Source organism: Cavia porcellus, unplaced genomic scaffold, assembly GCF_034190915.1.
Source record: "Cavia porcellus strain 051 isolate PalLab524CR breed Dunkin Hartley unplaced genomic scaffold, mCavPor4.1 scaffold_9, whole genome shotgun sequence".
In the NCBI taxonomy this organism is placed as follows: Eukaryota; Metazoa; Chordata; class Mammalia; order Rodentia; family Caviidae; genus Cavia; species Cavia porcellus.
The window spans coordinates 54,227,598-54,254,910 of record NW_026947492.1 but is presented as its reverse complement, the minus strand read 5'-3'; the positions used below and the strand labels follow the sequence as shown (position 1 = coordinate 54,254,910).

At 42.3% G+C, this 27,313-nt stretch overlaps 1 protein-coding gene across 10 annotated transcripts in view; it reads right to left on the bottom strand.

Annotated features, from left to right (window-relative positions):
- Tenm4 (teneurin transmembrane protein 4) overlaps positions 1-27,313 on the bottom strand; it is a 2,788,855-nt gene that overhangs the window by 716,648 nt on the left and 2,044,894 nt on the right. For 5 of the 10 annotated variants that reach the window (XM_063256401.1, XM_063256402.1, XM_063256395.1 and 2 more), the window contains exon 1: positions 2,621-3,105. The exons of 2 other annotated variants lie outside the window; for them this stretch is intronic. The gene's annotated coding sequence lies outside the window, so the exon portion shown is untranslated. Of the gene's footprint in view, positions 1-1,094; positions 1,420-1,959; positions 2,198-2,620; positions 3,106-27,313 lie in introns of those variants that run through there. 3 more of the 10 variants (XM_063256397.1, XM_063256404.1, XM_063256399.1) reach the window with 2 other exon arrangements.

The window sequence follows — 27,313 nt, the reverse complement described above, 5'->3', positions numbered from 1 at the left end:
TCTCCTTGGGCCCCACCTGCCCCGCGTCCCACCCAGAGCCCCTAGGCTAAAGGCGCCTTCAGCAAGGTCAAGGCGCGGCCGGCCGGCACCTGGGGAATTTTCCCAGTCAAGCACTGGCTTTGCGATCGCATTGTTAAGGATCATGGCAGCGGCAGGAAATCCGAACGGCCCCACCGGTCTGTGCGAGGGAGGATTTATTTTACAGCGCCAAACACACTCAGACAGACCCGGGATTTCGGGGGTGGGGGAGGGGACGCGGTGTTTCAGACTCTGGAATGTGGCAAAAACAAAACACTCCCCAACCGTACACACTAGCATCTCCGGACTTGGCGGGGGGCGGGGAGTGGTTCAGGGCCACTGAACCCCAGACTTCAGCGTTCCGCAGAGATCGGTCGGGGCTGGGCTGGCTTATCCCCCTACAGGCAGAAACCAAGATTTTAAAACACTCTCCTGCTGTGGTTTCTCTATCAAAGCTCATCAGCGTGCTACAGGCTGCTGCTGTGGCGAAAGACGGGGAAGGAAGAGAACTGGGGAAAATAGAGGCAATAGAAGCAGCCGGCCCTCCGCTGCCGGGAAAGCGAGGGTGGAAGCCATACCGGCACCCAGCTCCATCCCATCGCCGGCCCGGGAAGCCAGGGTGAGGTGCATCATGGTGGCTGCCCCCGTAGAGGCCAGCGCTCTAGCTAAACTGGGCCTGGATGGTGGACACCCGGGCACGTCCAAGAGGGACCTGGCTTCTTGGGCAGGTCTCTAAACACGCGAAGGGCTCCGCGTGAGAGAGGGGGGAGGGTGCCCAAAAAAGCCCAGGAGGGAAATCTTTGGGGCTTCCTTGAACACAGTCATTTCCCTAAAACGCTCTTGCCTGGCAGGCCTTCCAACACTCCCTTGGGGAGGAGGTAGGGCTCTGAGGACGCAAGGAAACCCAAATTCTGACTGCTCCTCCTCCCATCGGTCCTGGGTCCCCACCCATTCAGTCTCTGCCTCTGTAACCGGTTTTTTGGTGCCGCAGCATCAGCCCATCACGCAGAAGTGGGTGCCCGGTACTGGGTGTCCCCAGCTCTCCACTCTCAAAGTGGAAGCGCCCATGTACTTACATTCCTCAAGCTGGAAAACTTTCAGGCTTCTCTTTCAACAACCGAGTGTCGGTATCACAGTTCTGGGTAATCACTGAGGCCGCTTATATAATTGTCCGCGATACCGTTGGGCAGATCTCGCTCGCTGCGGGGTCGCACAGCTCAGCACGTGAGCATCCTCTGACCGGGGCGCCCGGGATGGCGAGCTGCCCCACCAGTGCCTTCTACAAAGCAGCAGGGCGACCTCCTGAGCTAGTCAAATGCCAAGTGTGTACGCAGGTTCCGGCAAAACCTCGGCTGCTTTCCTGCGCCCCTTTTGCAGCGTTGGTGGCTCACGGTTAACTGCGTCTCTACAAACCTTCTAACCGGGGCCGGGGGGGGGGGGGGGAGGAGTGGCGGCTGGGCGGACGATTGGAGCAGTTTTGGTGAATGCTCTCAGCACCCAGCTGAGCAGTTACACTCGCATCCACATGGACTGGGTACTTAAATCGATTTAAGACTCACTGGGAAAGAAGAGCCAATTTCTAAAGTTAGAGACCACGCAGTTGAATTTCCAGTACTTTCCAGCCTCGCCTAGACGGCGGAGAGGTGGGGGAGGAGAAGCTGGGGAAGCCCACCCTACTGACCCGCCAAGGACTCTGTATCTGACTGACCGCTTCCACACGCGCACACACACACCGTGCCCCCAAGTAGTTGACCGTGTATTTTTTGATTGCATGTACACACACACACACACACACACACACACACACTTCGTGCCACCACCTTCCCCAGTGTGCTCTAATATAAAGACTACATTTTTAAATACCGAGGAAAATGACTAAGAAGCACAGTGATCATATTTCAGCACATTGCCCAAAGCCGGGGTGCGAAGATTCACACTCACACCCAGGAGACCCCCAAAGCGTCCGCAGCCTCAGTTCGCTCCAGGTGAACCTGAACACCGCGGGCGGCCAGGAGAAGCAGGCGCCTCTCGGGTTGCAGAGGGCGCGGAACTCGGGTCGCGTCTCCGGGTTCCGGGCTCCAACCGCAGCACGCCGGGCCGCTGCAGCCGGCGTTCACCCCGCAGGGCAGGTTGCAGCGCCGGAGCCCGGCGCCGCCTCGCGGGCTCCTCCAGCGCCCGACGGGAGTCTGGGGCGGGTGGATCTGCAGAGGGGCTGCGGGCGACTGGGCCGTGGCGGAGAAGGGGAGGCGGGCGCGACAGACGAACCTGGGGCGCGGCGCCTCTCTCGCACCCTCCCTCCAGAGTTCCGGCCCGCGCCCTCATTCAGCACTACCCCAACACTTGCAGCCAGCCTCCGGCCCGCGGCGGACTCCGGGCTCTGCGGCGGAGGTTCAGGGGTCCGAGCTGGCGTGACTATCCGGCAACCCGCACCCTCGCCTCCCACCTTTCCCCGGTGCGGGCCAGGGGAGCAGGCACATCTCCCTGAGCCCCCGGCTGCCGCTCGAGCTGCCCGGACCTGCGAGCGCAGAGGGGCGACCGAGCTGGCCGGGAGCCTCCGCGGTCCCCAAGGCGCCTTTCCGTGGAGCGGATCCCGCCGCCTTACCGTGGCTGCAGGCTGCCTCCGCCGGGGAAGCCGGGAGGAGGGCGGCAGCGAGGCAAGGCGCAGCGCCGGTGGCTCCTCTTGCTCTCCGCGGTGCGGCTCCTCGGCTCCGCAAACCCGAGCGGGCGCCCAAGAAGGAGCAGGTCCCGGCTCTGCGCTCAGCTCCAGCGAGACCAACAATAGCTCCCTCGGGGAGCGGAGCCCCAAAGAGCCTCCAGCCGCGCGCGCACACACGCCGGGCTCCCGCTCCCGGCCGCTCCCGGCCGGCGTCCCTGCCAGCACTGCTGCCCCACATGAAACAGCTGCAATCCCGAGGCTTCTGGGGGGTTGGGTCGGGTGTGTGTGCGCGCTCTTGTGTGTGTGTGCGTGTGTGTGTGTGTGTGTGTGTGTGTGCGCGCGCGCGCGCGCGCGTATGTGTGTGTTTAATAGCTTCCCTTCTCTTCTTTCCTTCCCTGCCTGCTCGCCTGCCTGCCTCCGTCCCCCACCCTCGCTCTCTTACACACAGAGAGGGCGAGCGAGAGAGACACACACGCACTCACACACAAACGCACACGCAGGTTACATGAATGGGAGGCTGGAGCCAATCCTGCGAGGCCGGGGCGAGCCGCAGCGCACCGGCGCTTGGAGCAGGGCCGCGCCACGGCGCAGGGGGGCGCCACGCAGGTGACGCGTGGCTCGCCCGGGGTCACTAGCCCGCCTCTCCGCTCAGCCGGTCTCTCTGTTGTCTCTACAATGTCTTCCCTCTTTCCTTTCTTTGCTTCTCTCTGCTTCCTCCCTCTCCTCTCATTTTAATCCAGTTTTCTCTCTGGAATTCGCAGAGCTCTGTCAACTCAGTATCTTCCTCGGTCTGCTCTTTACATTCCTTGCTTTCTTTCTCCCTTCCCTTAAAACTTTCTCCTGCCTTGTTCCCATTTTGCTCTACTGCTTTCCCCTCCCTCCGCGCTATCCCTCTCCTTTGCCTCTCTGCAATGCCGTCTGTTCTTCTCCCTTTCCCCATGTCTCTCTGGGGCCTTGGTCTCCGTCCTTCGTACCCTCTGTATGTTACTCCAGACCCCACAACACTTTTCCAGGGATGGTTGTTTCTCCAGTGCTCCTGCAGCACAACCAAATGTAAGAGCTGAGAACTTGAGTTCCTTTTTCAAACAAACAACGTGCTCAGAAAAGGTCCTTCATCCTCAGACAACTTCCCCAAAACCATGGTAACAGCTATTGAATTGTGATAAATGATCATGGGGGGGGGGTGTAAATGAAGTTAGCAAGCAGTGAGTATGGTCCAAGAGCTTTCTGTCCCTCGAGTGCCTGGATCGTGATCGCCAGTACAATGCCAAGAGAAGGGCATCTTTATGTGATAAGAGAGGCAGCTTGGTGCACCTGCAAATTGAAAGGCTGCACAGAGAGTGAGGAATTCCCTCAGTCCTGGTGCATACTAGCTGTGTGACTCACTGCAAGCTCTTTCCTTCACTGGGCTTCAGTTTTCTCATCTGCAAAGGGATCACACACACCTTATTCCACATGTTAAAGATTAAAGGAACAATGGAATGAAAGCATTAGGCTTAGAAGATGCTCAGTTAATGTTAGTTTCCTTCTCTCTCACCTCCTTTAAAAGCGGTCTTTTGCTCCATCAGGCCTTTATAATCTAAAGCATTGAAGGAAGTAGGAACTAGGACAATGCTAATTTCAGACAAGTGTGAAGGGAGAGGTAGGTGATTCTGAAAACTCTACAGTACTGTGTGATCTGCAGTCTGTCTAGCTGCTTACCATATGCTGATTTTGATTTTGGGCTGCTGGATGCTCCTTCAGTATCTCCTGAATGAGGCATGTGGAAAGGAAGGGGTGGGGGGAGGTTTCCTCCCACCTTGTCCAATCTATTTTTTATGTCTTCATGATAAGGGGACACTAGTGACAAAGCCTCTGAGGCTACTAGCTAAAATGTCAAGTCTCTGCATTTATCAATTTCATATCCTCTGCTACAGAGATCAAATTCTGGTACCAACTATAATTGGCAGTCAGATTCAGTCCTTCACCAAGTATTTATTTATCACCTAGTCTGTGGAAGTGTGTGATGTTGGGTTCTAGGCATTTCAGAATGAGTCAGAGGCCCTGCCTTCCGAATTTACAGTGCCTTAGACATGGCTCATAAATGTATAATGAGAAAAAGAGATGTAATCCCAAAGAAGTGTTATTTGTTCAGCGGACAAATTTTTACACATCATGGACTCCATAACAAGGGGGAAATAAAGGGAACCTTGAGAGTAGAAAATTGGGGAGTTATTTTCAGGCTATTCACCTCCTTCACCTGATGACAAAACAGAATCATGTTAAAAGTAGTGGGTGACAATATGATGAAAAACAAGGTATCTACACAGCCTTTAAGTATCTCCACATCAGAGACAGATCATTTCAAAGGGGAAAATAGTAGATTTTGAGCAGAAAAACCTTGCACGCTCCACTTTAATCACGAGATTAAAGTAAACATCACCAGTAGACATCGTGTGGCCCCTAAAGTAACACATTGAGGACATATTGTCACTGCTGTGTCATCTCTGCTAGAAATAAGTAACCTAAACCTAATCATAGAGACACATCAGACAGACCCAGATTGAGTGCTAGTCCACAAAATAAACTGTTTCATGTTACTTCAAAATAGCAAAGTCATGCAACATTACTCCAGTGCTGTTATAGGTCAAAGCATGACAATAATTGCAACATGCCATGCTGGATTAGAACATGAATGAGAAAAATTGGCAAAGTTTAATAGTGTGCAAATTAGGGAATAGCATGTGTCCCTGTTAATTTCCTGGCTTTGGTTGCTGTGTAGAACACTATGTTCATTTTTAGGAAATATGTAACTCAAGTGTTGTGTAAAGAAATAAAAAGAAGAAACAAGGTCCATCTTTGCCTTAAAGAGAAGAATGGGCATAGTGGGTATCTGATTAAGAAATAGGCACAATGTGAAACCTGGGATATGCCCACCCTAAGTTGTGGGTGTAGAGGATGGCTTCCTGTAGGAGGTGGCATTCTAACTGAGTTTTGAAAGCAGTTAACTAGAAAATGGGTCATGATGGTCTGTTGGTAGAGGATGTACTATGCAACAGGATCAAAAGCATGAGACACTCAACCTCAGAGTTGTGTGTTTTGGGGAGAGTCTGGGTGGAGTTTAGAGTTGTAGATTGAAGGTGCTTGAAGTGAGAATGGTGACATTACTGAGGCTGGGGTGGGGTAGACGGAACTATCCAAAATGAGTAGAAAAGGAATATGATTTTGAAAAAAGATGAGAGAAAGAAGACTTGCAGCAGTGTGGAGAAATGGATAAATGGGGGAACTTGGGGAGATCAGAGTCAGGAACAAGTTATTTAGGTGACTGAGGTAGCTGCCACAGAAATGGATAAGGGAGAAGAGATCTGAGAAAGACTGAGGTTGGCTGGCTGGAACTTGGCAAGGAGGAGTCCAAAGTGACACTGAATTCTAAAATCTGAGTACCCTGGTGAGGATGGCACTAGTGACTGCAATATCAAGAGAATTCAGGAAGAAGTGGAAGTTTAAAAGGGGGAAATAAGGAGCATTTTTAGCATATTATAACTGAACACTGTAGTTAACTTGATATTCTCCTGCATGGCCACTCAGTGCCATGGCAAATAGCAATAGCACTGAGCCTGAGCTGTGCAAGCAGGCGGCTCCACAGATGACAGGAGACTGGACCTGACAGTGATACACTGCTTATAATGACAGAGGCCCTAGCGGAACAGCCTAGGTTCCAGAAGGAAAAGTAAATTGAGGAAGAGCCTTTTTGGAATATTATATAGCCATCCTACAGGATGATTTTGCCTAGTATTTCATACCAAGGAAAGTGTAAATGTTATTATGTAAAGTTAGAAAAAAACAAAATTGCTAATTACAGAAAAATCTTTTTAGAATGACATTGGAAGGAAAAAAGCCAAATAATAATGATTTCCTCTGGGTTATGGAATTATGAATAACACATTTTTTCCCCCTTTGGGGGGTATTTTCTAACTTTGTCATGACATTCATTACTTTAGAACTATCATTATTTGTCGCGCGCAGGCGCTCAACACACCCCGCCCGGGACGACAAGACCACGTCAGCTTCCGCAATGTGCCACGTCCCTCTCTAAATTAGCCAACCCATGCGCACCTCGTGCTCACTCCGTATTCGCCCTGTGCCGACTCTGTGGCAACCCCCGATTGGCCACAGCTGGATATATTAGCCAGAGCCTGTGTCCCATTCCCGCCCTGCTTCCTCGTGGCAGCCTGTGATTGGTCATGGCCGAATATATATAAACCAGAGCCCGCGTAAATAAAGTGGCAGTTTCTGTTACCCAAAAGAGCATCCTCTGTCTCATTGGGGGGCTGCGCCGGTCAACTGGTGGCCCATACGGGGAGTGCTGAGACCCTCTCTCCAACAGTACGGGGAACCTCTCTCTCTCCGATGGAACAGAGACGTTAACAGGTAAAACCGTCAAGCGCCGATAGCGGGAGCTATGCGGCGGGTGGGGGCTGACAGGTTAAACTGCTCAATGTTGGTAGCGGGTGCTACGCAACAGGCAGCGGGGGCTGCTGGGCCGGATGGCGGGGGCTATCGGGCAACCTTGGGCGACACATCGCAAGGGTCGAGGAACTCGTAAAGAGAGTTCCGGGGGCCGTAAAGAGGCCAGTTTTGGGGGCGCCGTAAAGGGGCGCGGGGACTAAGCTGTCCCTGTTACAAAAAAGAAAAAAAAAAGGAAAAAGGAAACAAAAAGAAATAAAAAGAAACTCTTGAAATTCCGGTTAACATGGGTAACACCGCTACTCAGCCGCTGTTAGTCGCTTTAAGCGACTTACTGAGAGAAAAGGGATTAAAAATGAAACGAAAACAAATTCAAAACTTCCTTGATCAGGTCGACAAGGTAGCACCTTGGTTTGGTCCCATGGGGTCCATTACCATCCCCAGCTGGGATAAATTAGGGAGAGATCTTGACTTTGCAGCAGAAAATGGCCTCCTGGAGCCAGGAGTTAGATCTCTTTGGGCAGTAGTGAGGAGCTGCCTCGCAGACGCCTCTTGTCGTGACCATATAAGGGCTGGCGCCATGGCGCTTGGTCACCATCAGGCAGAATCCTCCCGCGAGCAATCTCGTGAGCCCAGTGTTGCAGGCGAGGTGACCGCACCCAACCCAGAAACAGAGGACTCGTCAGATAGTGAAGAGGAGGAAGAGGCACACAAAATGGCGGACGCAGTGGCCGCCGGAAAGGAGGAAGTTAGACACCCAAAGTCAGGCGAACTCAATTAACAGAATTGGTAACTATTTACACCTGATCATTGAAGCCACCACAAATATGACTTTTCTAAATTGCTCCACTGCAACCTGTTATGTGTCACAATGTTGGGATAACAGTACACTTTCAGCTGTCGTTATGCAGGTACTCCAGTTCGTACTGATTCCAGTTATGACGGACCCAGACGAGTTTCCTGTGATCCAGCTCGTGCGCAATAAAAGAAATAGGCAGGAATAGGGGCTCTGGCTGCCACGGCTACACTTGCCGCATTCGGCAGTTTACTTCTGCTCTGTGGGATTCGCAGACAAAGGAATAGGGACAAAGTATCAAACAAGCATTGCTGACCGTAAAATCTGGTCAAAGCCCGGCAGCATGGCTCACCATGCTGTGACGCAGGTGTGGAGCAAAGCATCGCAGGGGGTGTCGTCCTTGGCCAGGAGACACCCCGGTCTCCAAGTCGATGAGCATGCAGGTTGGGCTCATAAAATAATAGTCCCGCCCCCTCCAAAAGAGCACCAACGAGTAGTGAGGCACTGTCATGACTGCAGCGTGACACCTCACGAGGGGCACCGACCCCTGGAGACCCTGTGTCAGTTATAAAGAAAGGGGGAGATGTCGGGCGCAGGCACTCAACACACCCCGCCCGGGACGACAAGACCACGTCAGCTTCCGCAATGTGCCACGTCCCTCTCTAAATTAGCCAACCCATGCGCACCTCGTGCTCACTCTGTATTCGCCCTGTGCCGACTCTGTGGCAACCCCCGATTGGCCACAGCTGGATATATTAGCCAGAGCCTGTGTCCCATTCCCGCCCTGCTTCCTCGTGGCAGCCTGTGATTGGTCACGGCCGAATATATAAACCAGAGCCCACGTAAATAAAGTGGCAGTTCCTGTTACCCAAAAGAGCGTCCTCTGTCTCATTGGGGGGCTGCGCCGGTCAACTATTAAGACACTGTCACTATTAAGAACTGTCATTAAAATAACAAAGATAGGGCTATGACCAGCCCCTTCCACTGTATCACTTTGCTGTACACATTCCACTCCCACCCCCCCAAGAATAATCACCTTCACAATTTTATCTGCTAGTGAAGTGCAAAGGCATTTGCCAAATCGGAGGAGATGATCCCTGGGCTCTAGACAAGGAGAGGGCATTTTGAAGGCAGAAAGTTATTAGAGCTGTGGAAACTGTATATATTAAAGATGTTTGTGTTTCCCTTATTGATTCTGTAATATGTTACAAGGGAAAGAAAACACAGAGTGGGGTCAAGAAAATGTGAGTCTTAAAAGGGCAAGTTTTAACTAGGAAACATATTTACTTACAAAAGCATACTTCTGTTGAACATCTAGCACTTACTACAAAATTGTTTCAGGGAGCAAGTTTTTCAAAGAAGGAGACACAGAGGGGGAAGGGGCGGCACTTCCTACCTGTTGTTTGATATTACATCAAGTTACATAGGATTTAGACACTCGCTTGATAAGCACCATCAAACTTTCACAGTTAGAGGGTGAGAAAAGTATCTGCCGGAGGATGTTCTCAGCTTCTGGAAAGGTTGCTGTAAATACCTCTCTGGTAAGGTTCCCTCTCTATCCTTGATTTTTCATTTTGCCAATATGTTGGTTGCATGGATAGGTTCCCCTGCCTGAGTAACAACAGCACATTTACAAGTAATAGCCTCTCCCTTTCTCACAGGCTTCATGTCTGTAGATTCAGTCCTTCACCCAATAGGTGTGATCCAACGACCTTCAACTTGCAAGGGAGAAGGGAGACCCAGATAATATCAAAGAAAGAGGCTAAGAAGGGGCTAGAAATAAGGAAAAATCCAGAAGACATTCTGCAGAATGTCTTTTGTGTAGCCCAAGATCTGCTGCTGTGTCTGTGACAGTGCAATCCTCATGAAAACTGGGGAGGAAGGTGAGCGTGCTGAGGCTTAGTGCTTCTGACTCAGGAGGCTCAGAATGGCAACAGCTCTCTAGAACTCCCAGGCTACTTGCCTCTCCAGAACAACCCCACTTTTACAAGCCAAGAGGTGAAGTGGTGGTTGTTTTCTGGCAGACTGACTCAGTCTCACCTATGAGCTGTCTTTTTGTGAGGTTTGTCTAACCTGTGAGTTGTCATCCCTAGGGGAATTTGAAGCTGGTATATGGGAATAAACAATGACTTCTAGATTGTCCGCTAGAAAATAAGGGAAACACTCCTGCTTAGGTTCACTATAAATATTCTATTTTAGGGAAATGTTTGGATCTTGCCTTCCACATCTCTCTTCCTTTTTTGTTTTATTCATTTTTGGTACTGGGAATTGAATTCAGGACCATACACTTGCCAGGCAGGTTCTGCACCACTGAACTAAATCCCCAGCCCTCTCCCCTCACTCTTAAATGTTCAGCAGACTATCTGACACTTACAGGTTCTTAGTAAATATTCCCTTACTGAATGAAGAAATGAATGCTAATAACCACAATAGCTAGCATTATTAAGCCGGGGGCCGAGCCCCTATCTCTTTATACGGAGGCACTGTGTCATGTAGTAACCATGATTCTTGTGTCTGGTCCAAGGGTAAGAAATTAAGTAAGTTATTGAAAGTCTCATAGCTAATATTTGGAAAAGCTAGATTCCGGCTTGGATGGCTCCTATCATCCTGTATTAGAAGGGTAGATAAATGGATGGAATTAGTATGAACAGTGAAGTGAACTGTCCATAAACTGCAGTACACTTTATGGCTGACTTAGTATTGCCTGAAGTAGGCCATCTTATTATTCTCCATGATGGTACCCTGTTCATTTCCTTCATTGCATGTTTCACAAGCTATAACTATTTGCTTGTGCATTTTTTTATCATCTTCTTAACTATAATATAAATCCCATGAGTGGAGGGTCCATGTGAGTCTTTGCCACTGTTGTGATCCACATTACCTAGCACAGTGTCCTAAATAAAGTAAGTGTTCAATAAATATTTGATAACTGCATGAATGACTGTTGACTCCTGTTATTCCTAAGCAGTAAAGCATCCATAAACATCTATGTGTATGAACCCATGATAGCTAGAATGAATTCACTCCATTTTCATTCCAGCACTGTACTTTCTATCCTTTGGGGCCTGTGGTTCTAGCATAAGGGCTGAGACTCAGATGAGCGTGCAATGGTTCTTATGTCAAATTGTGTCTCTCCACTGACATTTGCTCCTAGATAGCAAGGAAAACACTGATCAGAAAATAGCAGCATCTGTTGTGGTCAAAGGTGACGAGCTGGCAAAATTCTATGGTAGAAGCTTCCCCTCTGATTAGGTCAGCTGCTTTCTCAGCTCAGAGGCACCATATCATAGGCTGACATTGCTTGCATAATGTTTTCTGCCTGAGGTCTGGTTGCAATGGTCTCCTCAAAGCGAGTCCTTCTAAAGCTTTTCTCCCACATGCTTTATGCCATATAATACTGTCCAAAAAGGGTGCACCCCAGTAGGAGTCTGCCTCCCATCCAGTTTCTGTACCATAGCTTTTCATCGTCTGCCTAGCAGTGTTCCTTGCTTCTCAGGTGAATTTGCCTTTTTCACACAGTAGATCAGGGCAGATGCTGGTTTTCTGCAAAGCTATATCACATCCATTTTCAGTCTGAGAAGTCTGCAGCCAATGTTAGAAATGTATATTGGTCTAGAGGTTCATGGCTGACATAATCAAGAAAGAAACAGAGCAGAAAAAGATATGAGGGCTTCCACTAAATTATCAAAGCCTCTGTAGGGTGATTGTAGTAATGTAGACCATGTGCCAGATAAATATTCATACATTTAATCTTTATAACAGCACTATACAATTAATTCTATTAGTGCCCTGAAATCAAATTATAATCCAGCTTTTCCAAGGTTCATCAGCTGATGGGATAATAACAGCTACACACTATTTCAGTATGCACGTTATTTTTTCTTCATATACAATGTAGCCTGGAAATAGAAATATAAATTTTCACTCTTTTTATTGCTCTATACTATTTCATTGTGCAGTATAGATATACTATGTGATACTAATTTGACCTCAGGTATCACAGAAATTATGCAAATATTTTTAATAAATCTTAGGCAAATAACAATGTAAAGCACATAGTAGCTGCTCAAAAATGTTAAATAATTAAATTATATTAACACTCTCTAGTCAACTAATTCGTGAAGCAATCAAGAAGCAGTTAAAGTTTTGAATCAATTGGGAAAAACTGAACATTTAAACTCTGATAAAGTAGCTGACAAACCATTTCTAGGGAGAAGGGCAGTTAGATCTCTATTTTTAAAATGTCTCTCTTTAAAAATTTTCACACTGAATGTAAATAAAGAAAAATATGAAAATTCTAGAAGCCACAGGTGACAGTTTACATGACTTTAGGGTGAAAAAAGATTTTAAAAATGTGACAAAAAGAAAGAAATCATAAGGGAAAATGTCAGTGGATTTAACCACAAAAATTTTTAAATGTGTGTCTATTCAAAACTCTGAAAGTCAAAAGAATAACAAAATGTTGATGAAGTAACTGAGGTCTATGAAACAGTTGCTATGACTCATTACATAATGAGGTTCTATAAATGTGTAGTAAAAGATATCTCAACAAGAAGGTGGGCAGAGGACATATGAAGATTATTTACAAAGAAATGTAAAACTAGACTATATACAGTGGCACCTCAGTTCATGAACTTAATTTGTTCTAGGATTCTGAGGAAAATGGCCCCTTGGTATTATTGTGGAGAAGGTTGGTGCAGCCCTGTTAGTCACCCAATGCAGTGTTCAAAACACAAGCAAAATTTTGTTCAGAGCTTCTGACTGCCAATTGAATTGTTTGTGAACAGAAGCATTTATGAACCAAGGTATTTAACTCACTAAGAACTCCAAGAAATACAAAATACTGCAATACTGAGTTTTTGTTTATTTATTTTTGCTTATTAAATTAGATAATATAAGAGAAAAATAATATCCAGGAAATTCTCTGTAACAGTGATGACAAACCTTTTAGAGAGCCAGTGCCAAACTGCAACCCAAAAAGCCACAAAGTGCCAACAATGCAACTAAGCCTGTGTTCTGAGATTTTAGTTTAGAAAAAATAAATACATTAACATTCTTAATCTTAAAAGCAAAACACAATAACACGTGTGCCATAGGTTTACCACCACTGCCCTGTATCTAGTTATATTGGAAAATTATTGGTACATTTGTGAAAGACAATTTTATGCTATTTTCCAAAATGCTTCCATTGTGTGAATCTTTTAACCTAGAATTCATATACATACCACTACACTTTATGGAGTTAGTCAAAGAAAATAATCATGGAACTCAAAAAATTGTATAATAGGATTTCATCTGTGTTAGTGGCAAGTAAGGCAAATTGGAAACAAAATATCAACCGATTAATATATGATCAAGTGTATTTTGGGAATGGTAATACGATGGATTACTATACAGCCATTTGGAATTTGAATTTGGAACGGACTCATAGTAAGTATTTTTATGACCTTTCTTTAACATAGTGTAGAAAATTTCAAACAAATAAAAGATTGGGTAAACTAACTCCACCCTTCATCTAGGTTCAACAATTAATAATTCATGGCCAATTTATTTTAAACATTCCTATTTACCTCTTCTACCCTTGTTCTGAAGGAAATTCTGGGTACCATATCATTTTGTACATAAATATTTCAGTATACATCATAAGCATTCATGGGCTATTAAAATCATATAACCACAATATGTTTTTATAGTAAAAAAAAACAGTAATTTTCTAATACATCAAGTGTTTGGTCATTGCTCAAATTGTTTTGTTTTATGTATTTTTTCCAGTTCTTTGGTTTGTGTCAATATTTAAATAAGCTTCATACATTGCCATTGGCTGATTTCTTAAGCTGATTTTGATGCATGGATTGTTCCATCATCTATTTTTCTTCTCCGTATTCACACATTACTCGTAATTGTTTATCCTAGAAGGCTTCCCACTAGTGTGACTTCACACATTCTTTTATGTCATATATTTCTTTTTAGCTTGCAATTCATTCTAGAGGCTTGGTCCAGTTCAGAGTTAATTTTTTGGCAGGACTGTTTTGTAGGTAGTACTGTATGCTTCCATCTGTCTTGGTGATGTTAGCAGCCTTTGATGCTCATTAGCTAGATTCATTATTTCACGGGAGGTCAAAAACTGATGATATTCTATCATACCCTCTGCACTATTAAGTAGAACACTTGGTTACTTAAGAAGGTCTAATAAAGGTTTAGTACTTTGCCTTTTATTTACCAGGTTTCAAAAGAATAAACACGTTCCTTTAAGGCAAACAGTATGTGCACATGTTCATTCATTTCAATTATTATTCATATTATGCTCATCTTTGAATCAGGGGACGTTTTCATATTATTTCCAAGTCTTTGACAGCCTCCTTTCTTTTTGGAATAAATTAAGTTTCATTTCCATCCTAAAACAGACCTGAAATTGTCTGGGACACTCATTGTGTTTTGGAGACCTTTGTTTTTTTAAGTGAGAAATCATTTTGAGAAATCACAATCTGGTTGCCAAGCTTTGCTCATTGCTATGAGGTAGTTAATATTTCTAGTCTTCTTCCACTGGAATGCTAGGAAATATATTGTTTTTAAAACAGAAAATCCATTATTAATTTATACCAAAACTCACCATTCAGTTTCTACTTAACATCAGCAGCCTTTTATCCCATTAGAAATAATAAATGCTATAGCAAAATATTCAGTGATTTAGGAAAACAGCCATAATAGCTGTAATAGTAGTAATTGTGGATGTAGCAGAAAGACAGATGAGGTGAGAATAGCAGCAATAATTTCCTGATTATAAAATTAAAGATAAATTTTAGTTTCCTAATTTTTTGCTTTTGGTTTTGCTTTTAGTATTTGTGAAATACCTGTAATGAGTACACTTTATTTTTAGTGTAAGAAAAATTGTTAAAAAGCAAAAATAAACAGGTGATAGAAATTACAATATTGTAAACTGTCTACTAATCCTAAACATGGGTAGACTAATGCCAATTTATCACATCTGTTCAGTGCAACTCACAAAATACTATATTTCAGGATCATTGCCAAGCCACGTGAGGTAGAAAGGTCAGCAGTACTGTTTTGTAAATAAAATTGATATTCCAAAGGGTTATAGACAATGGAAACAAGACTGGAAGTCTGAGCTCCTGACTTCGTGATGAGTGTTGCTTTCCCTGCCCAGTGTCTCTCTCTGGATGACTGTTACTGTGCTAAGTTTTATAGTAAGACAAGAGTTGCAGTGTCCTGTGTGGGATTAAAACGCTATCTTCAGAACTGTCTTTCTCTGGCAGAGGACTTAGAGGCCTACATAAGTGCCAATATTTATTTTTTCCAATTGATTTTTATTTTTATCAAAGCCATTCATGAATATATATTTTAAAAAATTCACAAGAATTTTAACGTAAAACAGCAGCCCCATGCCCTATACTCATCATCCAACTCCGCCTAATTGTCCTTCTCTCCGAAGGCAACCACTTCTATTTATGCTACTTCTCATTTTTATTTCCATGTTTCTAAATAATTTGCTTCTGCTGGAACTTCATCATTTTTGACTTGAAATTATCAATGTGTTTCCCACAATTAACGATGATAAATGAAGTATTTTTCCTCTTTACACAGCCACTTCCTTCTTTCCTATTTTCCCAATGTATTGACATCATTATTTTGCTTAACTGGTAGCCTTTCCACAATTATGACCATGTAGAGAAACTATTCTCAGCTGAGTTATGCAGTTCTGTACTGTATTAAGTTTTGTTTTCTCTTCCGTTAATTTTAGACTCTTTTCTTCCATAGTTGCTTGGCATTTTAGGTGCAAATCACTTTTTCATTCCCAAACACACTATTTACTCTAAACCTCTCATAGCACTCTATTCCATCCAGTAATTTATCGGTTTCCTTTCTTTCCTTTCCTTGTTTTCTTTTCTCTCTCCTTCTCTTAGCAATTTCATTTCCTCCTGCCTAAACTGTTCCAGTAGCCACCAGTCACATTTTCAGTCTGTGGTAGAACTCTTGTTCTGAGACTACCTCCACCATATTCCTGGAATTTCATTGGATGTCTCTTTTTGTTTCTAAAGTTCCATGTCTTTCTTTTCTTTGTTCACTGTTCATATGGAGAACATGTGTATGGAAGGTAAAGTTTCCAAGACCTGATTTAGCTGGTTCTATAACTCTACATTGAAAGCAATTTTGTTAACCTAGTGACCCTGATACTCTCATTTTGCTTTTGCTGCTAGTGTGGCTCCTCAAAAGTGTCATTTCAATTCATTATCCTGTCTTGATGGTCCTTTTAATTTTCTCTTTTTCTTTGGAAGGTTTTCAGATCTCCTTTTCCCAGAGCTGATAAGGTATGTGGTGACTGATACAGGATTACTTTTCTCCAGTATCCTGCCATCCTGAGTTCCTTTACTTCAAAAATGTTAAGAAATTTTAAAAAAATTATTTCATTGTTAGTTTCCTTGACTTCTACTTTGAAAATTCCTCTTGTTCAAATATGAGACTTCTTAAGACTGCTCCTCAGTTTTAAATGTTCTCTTTCTGATTTTTTTGCTATATTTTTGTCTTTTGCTCTACTTTTGGGAGATTTTCCTCATCTTTGTCTCCTAACCCTTCATTTACCATTTATATTCCTCCTTTTATATTTTTAAATGTTAGGAGCCTATTCTAGTTGTTTGAATATTTGTTGTTATAGAACGTCCTTGTTTCATGCACATAATATCTGTAAGGATATTATTGATATGTTTTATAAAATGCTTATAATGTTTCCCTTATCTCAATACTCTTTGAGGTTTTTGTATTATTTGGCTTTGTGTTTATTTTTCCATATTAGGGACTTGCTCAGATACAGCTACCCATTCATATTCAACAAAAAACGAATTGGCAATTTTATTATGCATGAACTAGAGTTGTTGACTGGTGGCCTTCGCTATAGGATTTAGTGATGATTCCCTGTTATGTAATTCTGGACTTAGTGGACCCAGAGTTTTATCAGACTGGGGGGACAAGAATTCCAATTTTAAGGTTTTCTGCGTACATTGTAGGGGGACGGATGAGGAGGTAATCTCATCCTTCTGTACATGTTTTATTTTTCATGTCTGATTCTCAGCACATTATATCCACAATTAGTTTTGTTTCCCACGGCTCCAGAGTTTTCTGGATGTAGTCACTGTGGGCAGTTGTTTCCTTATATGTTGAGGCAGCTGGAATGCAAGACAGCAGGATGGAGGAAGAGATCCTAAACATTCAACAAATCTTCCCATTTTCAATCCTACCCAGACGTTTGTGCCTCAAGCTTCCCATTTCTGAGCTTTTCTGGGACTCCACATCACTATCAGACCCCTCTGGGGTTTCCCTGCTGATAGCTCCAGGTTCACTCTTTTCAGGTCTAAGTCAATTATTTCTCAGTCATTTGCTTTATTGTTCTAAAGTGCTATTGTCTCCTCTTCAGCTTTTTCCTTCTGTGGTTTTTTTCCTTTTTATCATTTTTCTCTCATATTGGTAGATGGTAGGGAAAAACCAGGAATCCAATTGTGTTTAACTCCCATGTACAAGGAAGTCCACACTCCTTTTCAAAGCTAGCACTTTAAAAGCTACCCAGCCACTGCCAGGCTCTTCAACTTCTTCCCCAAGAAGCAATATGGCTCTACTCTTCATTGTTCTCAGGGCTGCAGGGAAGTTTGGAAGCCTCAGTGTCCTCGTCTTTAAAGTATGAGCAATGATACTGGCCTTTTTGGTTGTTCGGAATAATGTCTGATATGCATTTTTAGATTCTACTCCTTTGGAGAATATCAATAGATACTAGTCATACTTATTAGCAATATTATAATTTCTGGCCATATTGGTGGGAAAAAACTCAGTGGGTTGTTGAGTGGGGTAGCAAGGGCAAGAAGGCAGGAGAAAATCCCTTCTTTGCAAATATTTGATAACAACTCTTGGATTATAAAAGTAATAATAATTATGGTGATAATTATAATGGTAACTCACATTTTCTAGGAATTTATATGCCATTAATGTTCTTCCATGTTATTTCAATCAAGCATTATAATACTTCTATGAATATACATTATATTTGTCTTCATTTTAGACATATCAAAGTTAAAGTATACAAATGTTAACTTATTATCACATAAACAAAGATGTGGTAGTCACAAATTAGAGTATCAAGTTTGTCTCAGCTATTACTCCTATTACCAAGGTCAGAACTTCTCAAACTTTAAAAGTCACAAATCACAGAAATTGTTACAGAGTAGCTCCTGGCTTGACAGTCCTAGTTTTCAATCTGCATTTCCAACATGCTCCTAGATGCCGCTGATGCTTCTGACCCAGAGATTACACTTTGAGTAGTAAAACCTCAGACTGTGGTTTCTTAAGGAGGATTGTATTACTGAGCTTTCCTGTCACTGAGACACATTACCAGACTCCCACAATTTAAAGGAGCAAAAGTTTAATTAAGCTCACCAGGAGCATCAATAAGGGTTTGCAGGTTCCAAGACAAAATTGTATGATGGATTCAATACTGCTTAGCTTATGGAAGCTGGGAAGCAGAGCAGGACACAGAGCTAAAGGGGAACAAGCAAGGGACTATATATACTACTCAAGATCATGGTTCAGTGACTCATGGATACACTTAGGAGTGTGTTTTACCAGTCTAGTTGACTAGGTGATTCTTAGTCCAATGAAATTGACAAATCAGGATTAATGGCCACAATCCACCCCTTTACAACTTCACAGGCAAATGCACCTCTTTAAACCATATTTAATCTCTAACTAAAGATGATAGTAAGTTCATAATTCTGCTTACTATAGCTATCCTGAATAAAATGAAAACCCAATAATCCCTTCCCCAAAGTCTTAACAGTTCAAGCATTCTTTAAAAGTTCAAATCCAAATTTACTCTGAAATTCAAAGCAAATTCTTACATGTCAAACTCTGTAAAGATAAAGATCAAATTACATAATCCAAAGGCACATTGCCTCAAACAAAATATTCCTATTCCAAAAAGGGAGAGTAGGCGAATTAAAAAGAATTGGACCAAAGCAAAACTGAAACCTAGAAGTGTAAAAAATTAAGTCCTGTAGCTCCATGTCTGGCATCTGGGGCAAGTGGTGTTGAAATGTGCATTCTCTAGGGCCTGGGCATTCTTTATAGCCTTCTCAGTGGCAACTCATATAGTTTTTCTCTTAAACTGGCTCCACTCTTGAGCTGGAGCTTTCTTTAGTAGATACTCCTGACATTTCCAGCCTCCTGGGGTCTCTATTGCACCACTAGTTTCATTTCTACAATATCACGTACTGCCCTCTCAGAAGTTTTTGCTTGGCCTCACTGGTCTTCCACTGATATCTGCATAAAAATCTTTTCTGACAGCTCTTGCATTGTGCATGCTGGTCAAATCTGCATCATGTGTATCTTGTCAAAGTTGGTCTCCAACTCTTGCAATAGCTGGAGTCCTTTGAACCATGTCTGCAGCAGCCTCTGAGTGCATAGATGGGTGAGCACAGTGAAATATATTCTGGGTGACCAATTTCCCAGGAATTGTTCTTAAGTAGGAGTCCCAGAATTTGTTTTCTCACATGAAATCTTTGTACTCTTGCACCCTTGAGTCTGCCATTGGTAGGTTCTTGATGAATTCTGAGGAACCTTCAAGATCACTTTCTTCTTACTCTGGTACTAAGTACTTAATTTCTTTTTAAGTTAGTTCTCTGGCATCCACACCTCTTTTGGACCCAACTTCATGCATGGCTCCTTCTCCAGCAAAATTAATGATTTTCAAGTTTTTCGCCTCCCATTTTCACTATAAACCTGGCTAAAATCAGCCAGAGGTACCACAACATAGCTTGAACTTTGAGTTGTTTTGAGATTTTCTTTGCAAATTAAGTAGTCTTCCACCCTTAATCTTGGTCTCCCACAAAGTCTCAGGACATAGTTCATATATAATGTATACAAAATCTTCTGCCAATATCTACCACACACAGCCTCTACCCCAACTCCCAGTAGAGTCTTTGTTCTTGAGCCTAACTTTCACTGTCCACATTCCTGTCAGCATTCTGATCTTCTGACCTCTGACTAGAATTATCTATCAAGATCTGTTTACATCATTCTAGGACTTCTATAGCCATCATCTTTAAAGTTTACCAAATTCCCACAAATAAATTTCAAAGACTCCCAAACCCCACGGTCAGGTACAGTCACAGAAACAACCCAACTTCTGGTACCAATTTTCTGAGGTAGTCAACTTTCCTGTTATTGGAACTGTTGTAGCTATTTTGCTTATTGTTGACAAAAAATATCTGATAATCTTAAAGGAGGAAAAGTTTGTTTAGTTCACAGTTTGTAGTCATTTAAGTCCATAATTTTCTGGCTCCAAGGAAGGGTGGCATATGCAGAAGGGAAACCATTCATGTCAGCAAGAGACAGAAAAAGCAACAAGAGAGAGCAAGACAAGCCTCTTTCTGTCCCTTATATTGTATCCAGTCTACTGGGATTAGGGTGAAGCCAATCTGATCAGTGAGCTGATCCAGCAGTCTCCCACCATTAATATCAGTATTGCAGTACAAATCAATCACATACTCTAGATTCAGCCACTTCCAAAAATAAATAAATACCTATGACCACATGAGACTTTAGGGGGACATCTAAACACAAACCATAACAGACACAATACCTAACACTCACAACTTTCAGGAGGAAAAGTTTAAGTTAGCTCATGGTTTGGGGGGAATCAGTCCATAGTCAGTTGGTTCCAAGGAAGGAATATCACAAGGGAGGGTGTGGCAGAGCAAATCTGCTTAGTTTATGACAGCTGAGGAGCAGACCAGAGAGAATGAAGTCAGGGACCATATACATCCAAGAGTATGCTTTATTAACCTACTGGGTGTTTCTTAATACCTTTTTGACCTTAATCCAATTTAATTAACCAAAGATTACAAGGTCTCTCTGATTTCTGTAGGATAGAGATGAGATGATAAGAACAATGCTTTACTTGTATAGCTATTTGTTTCATGTATAGAACCAGAATTGCAGACACTCTGTTGTTTACCACACAATGCCACTGGAGCTTCCAGAATATCTCATACTCAATCACGGGCTTCTTTATGACTTTGGAGCAAATTCACATTACTTGAAGCCAACTTTGAAGTTAGTGGAGGGGTGAAGTCACATTATCACTACTTAAAGGGTCTTCTCATGACATTTTACACTGGGAGTTCAACTTCCCAGTGATCTGGAAAATACAAACATGCAAACACGCAAGACCTCTAGGTGTAGAAAGAAACCAAGCCTCTTCCTCTGGCCTTGTGCAGAGTTATGCTGTGATCTTTGCAGAACCAGAAAGAAGCCTGTCTCCTAATTAGACTCACCTGCATCCCAGGCAGCCCTACTCGTGCCCTAGGTTTTAGAGAGTCCCTTGTGTAAGGAGATCTATTTGCTGCTGTCTGTAGCCTTGTTGACCTGGGAAAGTATAATTTCTCTCTTCCTGCATCCCTTTCTCCTTCATAGGACTCTGGGTCACTTCTGCTAGAATTTATCACCCTGAAAGCAAGTCCACTGAAGCCAAATACCATCTGGTGGTGAAGAGGGCATGGTATTCCATTGATTTACCAGACAAGTGCAGCCATATACGAATCTCAGTTTTAACTGTAGTCATGTACTGGGTTTGACAAAAAATATATTAGAGGAGATTTTAAAGAGATACTTCAAATATTTCAAGTTTACCATGGGGCAAGGGATAGCATCAGAATAAGACTGAGGCTAAGGGAATCCTCGCCCTCGGTTCTTACTTAAGTGTAACTTTGAATAACTTAGCAAACCTCTCTGATGTCATAAGAAGGAAGAGTAGAACTCCAGATGATATTTAAGGTACATCTTTCAGAGGTCTAATATTCTTTTATCTAACAGAGGTTTAGATAAATCGATAAAAAACTATTCTACTTATTAACTCAACTTTCTACAAATTAGAATTTGGAAAAGGTTCAGTAGAGAGAGAGTGCAAAGGTAAAGTTGAATGAATAACTTACAGTTTTTTTTCTTGCTGGCTCCGTGATCTTAGTGAAGTTACCCTTCCTCTCAAACCCTCAGTTTTCTCAATATAAGGTGAAAAAACTGTACCATTAAAAGAGTCACAAAAATATGCAGAGTTTTCAAATCGCAGACTCATGGGCTGTCTTCAGACCACTGAGTTGGTTTGCTTAATTCATCGAGCATTTAAAACTTGAAGCCAGTTGCTAGCATTTAATTATTAAAAGTTTAAGTAAAAATATGGCTTCCTAACTTTGCTTAAAAGATCAGGAAAGCTGGGCTACTCATTCCTGCTGATCTACCAGTAGCCTGAACTGCATTGTAGCTGCCTCTTTACCCTTAACTAACACATGACGATTATACATATTTGTGATATTTCAGTATTTGAATACAGTGTACATGGATCACATCAGGGCAGTGCTGGGTACATCACCTCTAACATTTATCATTTTTAAGGAAAAAAATCAGTATGCTGAAGAGACATCTACACTCTGGTGTTTACTACTGCATTACTTGCAAATAAATGCAGCTTTATTTCCAAGGAATATGTGTCCCTATGCTGTCACAGCCCCTCCTGGGTATATGTCACTGATACATGTTCCTCAAGTGTCGTAAGTATTGTGGTCCTTGGTAGTAAGCATGCTGATGACTTATCCTAAGACCCAATGCCTGAATTAGAGAGAGACAAAGATAGAGAGAGAGAGAGAGAAAGAAAGAGAGAGAGAGAGAGATGCTCCAATTTATTCGTGGGCTATTTTAATGAACTTGAGCAGAGCTCAGCAGATTTCCGTAAAAAAAGAGAAAGTAAATATTTTAGATTTTGCAGGTCATATAAAATCTCTATTATCTGTTCTAACATCAGTTGTCCTTGTTTTTAAAAGTAATCTCTTAAAAATATGGACATTTTTGGTTTTCAGACTACAAAAATGGGCCCCAGCTGAATTTGGCCGTGGACCATACTTTGCTGATCCCCTGAAATAGAATACACCAAGCACTTATGATAATGCCTGGCATGCGGTGACTATCAATAAATGTTCACTGTCATTACTGCAATTTCAGGCTTCTTACTGTCTTACTCCAGGACATGGGGGGAATCCAAAGTGCCTATCAGAACTCTCCACTGCCACTTCGTTTCTCCTCTGACAACAAGGAAGGGGACTGCATCTTGCCTGTTGACATGTCTTTCTAAATGGAAAGCCCTGCACGGTATATAAAGAGCTCCAAAGCAAAGCATAAAATACAGCGCAACTGTGTCATCACCATGAAATCAGAGCCATTGTTTAAGCCATTTGCTAAACCACATCCCCATTCCAGTTTTTCTTTCTGAAACGTCACATAATAATCACAGCTGGACGGGTTGAAGGTTCTCTGAAATCTGATTATAAGTTCTCTGCTCTCATAGCTTTCCTCCTTTGTTTTGGTCCTTTGATTCCCCTCTGCCCCACCTCCCAAACACCTTGTGCTGTATTATTTATTATTTAACTGGAATGCCAGGGATGCAGCTTGAGACGGCAAGCACTTGGCAAAATAAAATTGCATTGTGCTGTATGACTCTCATGCATGTGGCTTGGACTAATTAAAATAAGACAAACAATATTATTTTCTCATTCAAGGAATGTGATGGCTGAATCTAAAGAAGTGTCAGTTATTTTCTATGGTGTCTGCAGAACCCAAAGAAAACATGCATTTAAATGAAAGAGCCATGAAGCACATCAAGTGATTGTTTAAAAGATAATGCAGATTTTTTTTCTCTTGTTATTTTGTAAGAAATAAAACAAAATTTATAGAGGACATAAGCTAAGTTCCTAAAATGCTTTGACTTAAATTTTCTTTTTCTGAGCACACAGTAGGTTCACCATATGTAGAGGGAATCTATCACCCTTGCATTCATTTAGCAAACCCTGCTTGAGCATCGACTCCATGCCAAACCCTATGATATGTGTTAAAAATGAAGAGATGGACTTCATGATATGGTAGATAATACTAAGCACACATGTCTAACACAAAGCATTAGTCAGTGCTATTATAGCAAGAACCAGTATTTATTTAGAACTTAGTGTCTGTTTTGAATCATTTAAAATAATTTTTATATGATGAATCCATTTATTCCTCTCAATAATCCTAAGAGTTGTATATTTTTATAAACCTCCATTTTCTAGATCAGTAAACTGAGGCCAAAATATGTTTAATTTTTTATGACCACACAACTAGTAAATTGAAGAACTCTGATTCAGACTCAAATAGCATTCCTTCAGACCAGACCCTTAGAAAAGTATTAAACAGTTTTTGATCAGAAGGGCTCGAATCATGTTTTTGGAAACACATAGATCAGAAACATACATGAGATAACATTTTTGTCTTGAAGATTCTTTTCACAGGGAAGCTGGGCAGGACATCTTATATGGAGAAACAGAATAGGAATAGCAGTTCATCCTTAAATCATGCTCAAAAGAGAATGTTTGCAAGCCTCTTTTTCTACTAGTATTCAGCTTTACTAGTAGTTGCTTTTTCAATATTAGTCTTCCTTGTGGTTCTGGAAATTCAGGAGGGCAGCTTACTATCTTGTTGACTACTGTATGACTCCTGCCCAGTGTATGCTTAAGAAATACATTTTGAGACAAATGAATAAATTTACTTAAGATAGAACAGTAGGATGATGATTAAACTACTATTGTCTACCATTGTCAAGGATTAATGCTCAACTTCATTTTACAGCCATATTAGCATTTTAAAATTCCCATTTCACACTGCTTTTTTCAGATGTGCTCATGGTATTCTTAAAAGGTTTTTAAAGCACAGTATTGTCAAAACTCCCATTACTATATGTTTCCATAACAGTCTCTACATATATCTGGAGCAATTATTCTGTGCAGAGCATTCTAAGCACAGTTCTGTACTTTACCCATGATAGCCATTAATTAGATGAAAGGAAAGGATGTTACTGCTACAGGTGGCACATTTTAAAGTGCAAACCCAAGTGTGACAAGAAATAAGCTCTCTTCTCTTAGAGAAGAAAACCATGCCAATGGCCAATGGAGAAGCCTTTTAAACGTCAGGCTTTCACAGGGAAGCTGCCAGAACTTTCTAATGAAAATGTTTTTTGGCTTTGCTAGTCAGACTTACAGAGATGGCTAAGTCTGGGGGTTAGAGGGAAGAGATAGGATCCATTTTCCAAGGACTTTAGGGTATGGCAAAAGGAGGGCTGGTGATTTGATTATTCCCTTTTAAGATTTTTTACAGATATCAGATTGAGATCAGATCTTTCTGGAAGGTTGCTCTGCTTTTAAAGATATGGGAAATGCAAGCACAGGATGTGTTAATTTTTTACCAGCAAGAAAAAAGTTTTGACCAGGGAATTATTGCAAGTACAATTTGGTTGTCCCAGAAACCAAAAATTGATATTCCCCTAAGACAATTCCCCAATTTTGGGCCACAGAAAGCTTTTTACATATAATCATATAGAATAAACCTATCATTCTCAGAGGGTAATGCGTGGAGTGCTGAAGTCCAAAAGCAGTGTCTTTTCTCCTCCAGTGGGTTCTACACTCACAGATAAGGCAATAGTTTCCAGAACCTACTCCAAAAGTGGGATTCCTCTGGATAACTGCCAAACATGAAGTATTTAAATGTACTCATGTAGGAAAAAGAGAGAGTTTTGTGTTAGCCTGACCCGAATTCCACTTTAATTCTACTATTTACTAGCCATGATTCTTTGGGAAAATCATGAGGCTGGCATGGAATACACACCCTCCCTCTCTGATTACATTTCCAATTCAGAGTGGAAGAGAAATGACAGAAACAGCACCATATTCCTGGAGATAAGATAAAACAAGTAACAGCTCGCCTCACTCTGAATGGCACAGAGATTTCTAGTTGGAAACAATTAATACCTGGTTCTATTTTGAGTTCTGAGGTACTGAGATATAGAATAAGACTCTTACTATTTTTTTTTCATTTCACAAATATTTATGATGAATTTATAGTGCACCAACAACTGTGCTAAACATTGAAGATATCATAGAGAATAAAAGTGGATGTGGTTCTTTTGTGATAATTGATGGTTCCTCCGTATACATATGTTCTTAGTGACAGGACACAGGTATTGTTGGTGATTCCATAGTCCAGATAACAAAGCTGAAGCCAAGAGCCACAAAATCTGAGTTTAATGTAAGGGAGTGGGGCCAAGGGTTACTCTCAGGTGGTCTGGCTCGTTTTGTGCCAACAACAATATCATAAACCTCTATTCAGGATTAGATAGGTTAAAAAAAAAAAAAAGCACTTTTTCTGACTCAACTTTGTGGTGTAGATATTTTTATTGTTCTGAATTTCACTGATGATTGTTGTGACCCAGAGAGATGTAGTAAATCCAAGATCACCTAACTTAACTGCTTAAATCCAAGATCACCTAACTTAACTGACAGAGCAGAGATCAGACACTAGGAATCTAGATTTTGTCTACCACACGTGTACTCCTTGTTTAAATATTTCCAAATTCGAGATCTTTGAGCCCTATTTTAATGGTCTTAGAGCATTCCTATAGCCCATGTAAATTATAATCAAATTCCTGCCAATAGGCCACTTTGTGACAAAACCTCCACAGGCACCGCGCTGAGGTCTGCAGGCTGGGGAAGTTATTTATAGTTAACTCTAAGGGCTGCTATTCCTCCATTTATCTGTGCTGCAGCAAAGTATTTACTCGTATATGCAAGCTGGCTACTCAACTTCATTTTTCTTTATTCCCCCTCAGCAAAAAATGGGGAAACTAGCTTCTAGCATATGGAAGCATTTCTACACTGCTAGATTTTTTGATGAGGGTGGGCTTGGGTGGGGGAAGTATAATTTGCAGCTATGTGTCAGAAGAAATATATACTCCTGAGTGAGGTGGATTGAACCAGATTCCACAATGAAAAAGTTATCTCCAGAAAAGCATTTTTTTCTTTTACTTTGCCCCCACTTCAGCATTTGTGAAAATACGTGCTTTCCCAATCTGCTCAACACTTGTGAGGACAGAAATCCAGGGTTTTTTTGTTTTTTTTCTTTTTCTCCCATATGATGCTGATTTTCTCTTGTGGGCTCAGCTTTCTGCCAGCTGCTCTTGAACAGGTACAAACAAGGACCAGAGAGCCACGCTGCAGTCCTTTTAAAGTAAATGAAATGACTGAATGTCTAAGCACTGTCTGAATTGATAATTCCTTTAAACTTAGAATGCCCAACATAATAATTTCATGGGTAAACTTACATGTAATATATTATCCTAGTCTCTAACAAACAAAGGGCTTCTTGACCTGCCAAGAGAATACAACACAGAGTTTTTAGTGTTCTAAGAAACAACCTATTTTCTTCTTCAGACAACACTTTCCTGTTTACATGGATCCAATCATTTCATGGGGCTGGTTTGCTGACTT